Source organism: Catharus ustulatus, chromosome 1 (assembly GCF_009819885.2).
Source record: "Catharus ustulatus isolate bCatUst1 chromosome 1, bCatUst1.pri.v2, whole genome shotgun sequence".
In the NCBI taxonomy this organism is placed as follows: Eukaryota; Metazoa; Chordata; class Aves; order Passeriformes; family Turdidae; genus Catharus; species Catharus ustulatus.
In genome coordinates, this window is record NC_046221.1 from 70,150,050 (window position 1) to 70,157,881 (window position 7,832).

Below are 7,832 nucleotides of genomic sequence, written 5' to 3' on the forward strand. Positions count from 1 at the left end.
AGTAGTGTTGTTTGCACTTATATTGCAGTATTTTATATGTAAGTGCTAGGCCTCACAGATGTATAACACAAAAGAGAAGTGCTAAGAAAATCAAATGCAGGGGCTAGAGTTGTGCCTTGAATTAACTGAGTAATGAATGCAGGGAGTAATGCATTTGCATTGCAGTTCCCATTCTGATTACAAATTATTTTAAATTTTAATTAATATTTAAATTAAATTATGTTTAATTACAGTTATTACAAATTTAAAACATTAAATTAGAATTAAAAATTAAAGAAGTTACAAATTACATGCTTTTGGTAGGCAGCCACTGGACAACAAATAAAGCCTCCAAGCAACTGGAGAGAGAATAACATGAGTATATCATCTGATTCCTTCCATGAGAACACAGTGCACATACCAGGCCTGATACAGTCAAACAGAGAAGTGAAAATAGGTATAAAGAACAGCATCATGCACTACAACAAAAGAGGAAGTACTCTCAGAGGGTTTCCACCAGAGTCCAAGATGTTTTTTTCTTTTTTATACTTTTTTTTTTTTTTTCAGTTACAGGTGGTGCAAGAAAAAAAGTAAACCATATAATTTAAGAATGGTGGATCAAACTATACTCCTGTTCATTACTAAATTTTATTATATACCTAGAAAATTCAGTAAAAAATGTATAGCCTTCTTCCAACAGAGTAACTCAGTAGCATTTCAAACATGGTTTTTGCCTTCTTTCTTTGTCTTCAGTGAGTAAAATCTCTCTTTTATCAGCCTTTTCAAAATTCAGTAAATACAGCAATTCATAGAGCATGGAAGACTTTTTCATTTCTTACTTCTTTAATGTAAACATTTCTTTTTCTTCATTTTCTACAATCAAATGGGTTAACCAATAGTACTAATAGTTGAATTTTGATTTCTTGGTGGTTTTTGCTTCTTCTCCTTTTTATTTATTTAATTAATTAATTATTGATTTAAAATCAGAGTTTATAGTAAGTTAGGCCAAAATCTGACAATTACCCTCTTTAGACTTGTCACTCCACTGGAGCTTGGTGCAGGTGCAAGGACTGTAGGCACTGTAGAAGGGTGAACTTCTTTATTTTCATCATTTTGTAATTTTGCCCACATTGACTTATCTTCACAGATGCAAAATTTCCACTGAAGTTGGTGAAAAAATAGTTTGCATAAACAAGACAGAGGGTGTCACCTCTTGTTTTGCAATAGCAGAATGGCACAACTCCACCAGTACAGTAACAGTATGGGTGAAGTTTACTCAAATTTATCCTCATTTCCCTTTCCACCTTCTCTGAATAGAATGCTGTCAAGCCATGTGACCTCTCCTTCTGATTAGCTGATGATAGGAAGTGTTGTTCCCCCCAGGAAATGCTGGAAGTTGGTAGGTAAGGACTCTACTCCAGCATTTTGGGACATCACTTGGTGCCAAGGAAGAGTAAAAACAGGGAGATTAAATGAAGGGATAAAGAGGATCCCAGTAAAGGGATTCTCTCCACTCACAGAACAGGGAACTCCTTACAGCTCCCTGTACACAGCCCAACCTTATCATCCTTCTTTACATACAGCATGATTTAGGTGGAGAGTTGAGTGAGAGTCATACCCATAGCATCATGTTCTTCATTAAGCTTGTTTGCACATTCAGTGATGCGTGCTCTAATCTTCAAACCACCCTTAATTCGACAAAAGTTACTTTTTGACCATTGTGTCCTTCGAAGTTTCAGTAAGACAGCTTTGTTTCACTCCTCAGTGCTGGAACAAGACCATCCAATCTCCTTGGGCCAGCTCAGCCTTTCTCAGTTCCAACTACACAAATCTCCATCCACAAGGACAACGTGGAATGCACACAGATAGTAAACCTTAGCCCGTGCCTTAACTCCTTGGTCATCAATCCTACAGCACTGAGGGAGGAAAAGGAGGATACACAGAGAAATGGCTCCTGTCCTTGCAAACAAAATTCCAGGGAGAGAGGGATGACAAGTTGGCAGAAAGACAACAGCCACTATCTAAATGTAACAAGCTGGCTCCTTGGCTTAAAATCCTGCAAACAGCACTTGAAAATGAGCAAGCTGAGATGAAGAAAACACAACAACAGATTTGGGAGCTCAGAAGGGAGAAATCTGCAGCAACAGAGGGTGAAAGACCAAGGACAAAACCACATCCTGCTGCTTGACACAGATGGAAAGAGATATGATATAGTCAAAGAACCACAGACACCTACAGCATAATTCTCTCTGATATTGTAAGCACTGAAAGAATCTATAATGCTCAAGCCTAGTTGCCATGTGCAGCAGTTCCCAGTTGCCAGGTGCAACAGTTCCCCAACCCTTCTAGGGACAAACTTCCACAGATTCCAGCTGAGGGTTCTGTCCAAAAAACTACTTTAAGAACTTTAAAGGTAAGATAATGCTCCTGAAGTCCTTTACTGGATTTGAGTCCAAGTGTAGAATTCTATCTTACAGATACTTAGGCAATGATCTAATTTCAAGCACTGATGAAACACTTAGCAATTTATTATTTCAAGTAAATGAGGGAATAAAAAGTTAAGATAATGAACTTTTTTTTTACTTCTTCAAGGGAAAAAGGAATGAAAGGATCAGAATGTAAACATTGCATAGTTTGTTACCTTCTCTCTTTCTTCAGCTTTGCAGAAACTTGCAGACAGTTTTGTCTGTGTCTTGCATGGGTTGGGAAACATTCAAAACTGGATGCAATATTCTAGATGCACTCCAATAATGATTAGAGATGTAAAAGTCACTCATAAAGAAAACAGATTGGCTTTGTTAATTTCCCATAGCATGAAGTAACATCTAGAAATTAATAATAAATTTTCTTGTTTACTTTTCTTTAACATTGACAACTATGCAGCTTTCTCACTTATTGATTACTCCATATGCAATTACATGTACACGTTCTCTTACTGGCTATATTTTATTTCCCTATTGTACTTTAGGCTTCAAATAGAATTTTGCTTTCACCATATGTGACAATACTCACAATGGTAAAACCAAGAGATTGGAGGTTGTTAGGATATACTCAGTGCTGCTAACAAATACTGCTGCACTATATGGAGTTCACTCCCTGGGTAAGAAAGACTGGACTTATGAAATCCATGTGCACAATGACATGAATCCACCAAACAGCCGACCAATCACTGAATTAGTAGCAATAATTAACTTGCATTGTAGAATAAAAATAGCTTTTTATCTTTTCATGTCAACAACTTTGTTCCTACTCTTCATGCAGAGGGAAGAGAAAAAATCTGGTGGCTAAAAATACTCTGTACGCTTTAAGCTGCATATATTGCAAAACCATCACCCCAACCCAAGCGTTGCATAAAGTCTTAAGCTGGGCAACCTTGGAAAAGGCCAAAGGGAGCTCTGAAGTTCCTTTCCTGTTACCACCATATGGAGCACATGGAATCCATAAATCTGATTAAGCAATCATGGTTAGCAATGACAAATTTATCTACATAATTGAAGTTTTCATTTGATTTTTTCCATTTCTCAAAAACCCCCTAATTATTTAGTCAAGTTTGTGGAACACAATTTTCCATATATTTCTGGGAGAGAGATCACCAGGGAGATATCCCTTTCCTTTTTTTTTTTTTTCTTAGATAAAACACAGAATCTGTGTGTGGTTGAGACAATTTTCTGCAACAGGGTAGCTAAAATTCCTTCCAGCAAAAAAACTTGGGAAAGCACCAACCTTCAAAGAACCACCACAATTCAGGCAAAAATTTAGCAGATCTTATTAAGAGCTCCTGTGAACACAGGTTTGTCTCCTGTACTACCACCAGTCAGAAGCAGCTGACACAACTTCCAGGGATGGGGGGCTGCTGTATGACCCCTTTCTGCCTGCATCAATTTCGAATAAGTTGATTCCCCACAGTTATAATGAGTAGTGAGAAAAAATAATGTCAGCTTGACAGGTCTAAGTGGGAGATTCTCACTGGAATTAAAAATAACTACCACATATAGTAATTGTTTGTAATTTTGTAAAGTACTATAGAAAGTAAAAGGAAAAACAAACCCTCAGAAATCAATATCCATAGAATTGTTTCTTTGGACTGCAAAAAATAATGAAGAGATATTGACGAGATAAATCTTGGTACCTTTATTTTTTTAAGTAAATTATTTCTTCTGATTTCAGCAGGCATGATAAAATATGGAAGGGTATAAAATCACCAACTATTAGAAGAAAATTTTAGAGCTTTTGACAGTTTGACAGGCAAAAATATTGACCTTATCTATGAGCCCCAGAAAAGTTTCAGAGAAAAATTGCAAGCAAAAATAACAAGTTGCCTTTTTAGGGTGCACTGGAATAGGGATTACTTATCAAAACTATTGCATTGAGCTGAACCTGAAGAGAACTGAGAAGGATGCAGTTCTTGACACGTGGTAGCAACTGCGAGGTACTAACACCTAGAGCAATGTCCACAGAAAAACAATGTAGAAAAAAAACCCCTCCAAATATTTTGCTAACATTAAATTCCACAAAAACTCAGGGAGCAAGTGAGAAAGCGATCCTCCTGATTGTCCCAACAAAATTTCCTTCTACAACACAAGCAAGCTCTCTATCCTCATCAGATCATATTGCAGCCAGCTTTTTCCCAACACATCTTGGTATGCCATCCAAAAGTGAGAAACAGGAAGCAACAAACAGGTTAGGACTGTATGTGTGACACTGCTCCTAAAAGTGCTTTGCTGAATTCATCTCTCATAGAAGGCACCAAGGAAATAACAAAGAGGCAATCCAGCTGATTCTTGAACCCTTGGCCACGCCAAAAGCAAGTACTGATAGCCAAAATACTAAGTCTCTACATACACAGTTATTTGCCTTTTGCTGGTATCTTGAAAGAGGAAACAACACAGCTGAGAGATTAATTTAAGAAGTTCAAAATGGAAATGTGAGGTTGTAGCAGAGGTGCAGGAGTTTTGCGCCACTTAATTAGTAGCTTGTCTCAATTTGTTCTGCCTTCAGTCAGAGCTAGGATTAACAAATACACGATGGAAATGTTTTTTCTCGTGTTCAGGCTTGGTTATTTATTAAATCTTATCAGAAAGTACAGAGCGTTCGACAGCACTTCTAGCTACCTGCTAGAAGTGAGGAAAATGGAGCAAGATGCAGCTGCTACAAGGTCTCTTAAAGCTAAACAGTCCAATAGAGAATTAACATCCATGTTATTTGTACTTTTAACCCAGTAACTAAATTCCCATGACCCTTAGTGTGACACTGACTGACCAACCAGAAACTACTACCTGAAACCCATGAAGAAGAAGGAAGAAGGAGGAAGATGAACAGCAAAAAAGACAACAACAAAAATCCTCCATATTGTCTCATACCTATTGCTATACTATAAAGACCTCAAATTTAAAATCCATCACCAAGTGAAAGCACCCACTTCTAATTCAATTTAGAAACTCTCTCCAAGGCCTTGGCTCAAAAGCAGTGTTCTCCAGGGGGTCAGTGCCTGACAGCACAGAAAGCTCAAAAACCCCAGGTTTCTGGGGTCCAACATAAGGTAAATATTACTTACAGATTAGGAATGCTCACCCTTTTTGTCATACACCTTATGAAACTGAAGGCATTATTTCCTCGTAACAATTTTACGTGTAATTTCTAACTAAAACCCCTCTTTTAAATACAAGGATACAATGCTTGTACATGACTGCAATCACATTCCCAGGGCAACAAAAACTCCAAGTGAACACCAGTCTTCTCAGAATTACCATCCAACACAACAGATGTCAAAGCTCAATGTCACAATAGTGGCAAATACTCTCAACACTTACTTTGTTATGCCTGTGAACGAACACATGGAGCAGTCCATGTGAAAAGAAAAAAAATCTCTGCAGCTAGTTTCAGGTTTTCATAGAGACTTTTCTTTCAAATTTTAACTTGTTTAATATAGGTAGAATACTTGGCATAAAAGAATGCAGCCTAATAGGCTTTTAGGTACAGCTGTAACATTGGAGTCAGTCTTGGCTTGGTGTGTTGCTGAAACAAGTCAAGATACTGCAATTATTTTCAGATACACTTTTAATGAATACCTTTCTGTCCTCCCACAACACACAAACCCAGTAAGAGCACCATACATGTTAATTAATTACTAACATCAAGAACAGCTAACTCAGATGGAAAAGCAGCACTTAAAATACATAATCACTGTGTAGAAGACACAAAATGTTTCAGATGCTGCAGTGCTATATAGGAAACCTCCTACAGCTTGCTCTGGCACATTCTTTTACTTTCCTGAAGAAAAAGTAATTAGCTGCTTTTCCCCCTTTAAAAAACTACTCCAAAACAACCAAACCACGACTAGGATAAAGTAACATTTTCAGCATGTTAAAATAAGATTTAGCTTAGCTAGAATGGTTACCTCTGATAATTTTTTAGTGTACTTTGCAGGTTCAAAATCAAATGAGTGAAAATGAAAAATGAAAGCCTCAAGACTGCATTTACCATTGCAATAACAGCAAGCTGCATGTGCCCAAATGACAAAGTTACCTCAAAATATAGAACATCTCTTAACACTACTCTTGCTTCATTTTACCCTATGTATGCAAATTGCTGAACAAACTATGGGAGAAATGAAAAAGCGTGGAGGCTGATTTGGACCTTGGTATTTTTATTTTCACTGAATGTTTTGATTGTAAGGCTTGGGCAAGCTCTCCATTTTAACATCCTTTGCATCGTATTTAACAAAAGGTCTACTGAGATAAAGACAATGGATCGGTATCATATTCACTGCCTATCATGCTTTGGGAAACTTTCAATTAAACCATCAAATATATGATTCAAAACCAGCTATTCCAGAGCAACATGGAATTACGAGATTTCAACAGCACCTTTGTTTCAGTAACACACTTTATCCCTGGTCTTTCCGGAGGTATGTTAGTTTACTTTCCACAGAATCACCGAATATTCTGAGTTGGAAGGGATCCCCAGTTATCCAGAAAGAACATTACGTGGTGTGCAATAAGTCAATAATTACACTTGAGAGAGACATTTTTTTCCAGAGTTGCACCAGCCTGGGTGCTCAGTGGTATTCCACAAATCAAGCATGCCAACTATCCAAACTCTTCACTATTTACATATTTTAGCAATGACATTAATGTCCATTATCTGCAAGGTACATATTTCTCTTATTAAGTAGTATTCCATCTTTTATTGATTAACGAGTCTCTCACTTCTCATGCTAATTAATCCTCATGCTCAGTCCTTCTCTGCTTTGGAGTCAGGGGTCCGTGGGTCGGTGGCAGTGATCTCCACCTGCCGGAATTTCCTTTTATCCACCAGAGCTGATTCAGCACAATTGCTGGGTTTATTAAGTTCTATCCTTATCTTGGGAGTTCTGCCAAATGTCCCTTGTGCCCCGTAAATTCCGCATTCTTTGAGTCCACTATTACTGCTACACCTTTCTTCCCCTGCTCTGCCTAGCCTGAGGTCATTGTAGCATATCAAGGCCTAAACCTCATCCAGGCACTTCTACACACATGTAATTTGTCTTTCTAACACCTGGACATCACGCAGAGCTTGCCCGTTAGCTGCTGTTCCGCAGATTACACCTCCGAACTCCACATTTTGCAACGCCACGAGGACCGCCGAGGTCCAACCGCTGGCGGCGCGCAGGGCCCAGGGCTGAGGGCCGCCCGACGCGCCTCGAGCGCTGCCCGAAGGCTCTCCGCACGGGGGGATCAGCACTGCCGGCTCTTCCCGGGAGCGGGGCCCGGCACTTCCCGGGAGCGCAGGAAGCGCCGCCCCGCCGGGTGCTCACGTGGCCGCCGCGCCTCCTGCCCGGCCGAGCCACGTCCGCGGGGGTGGAGCGGGGCGGG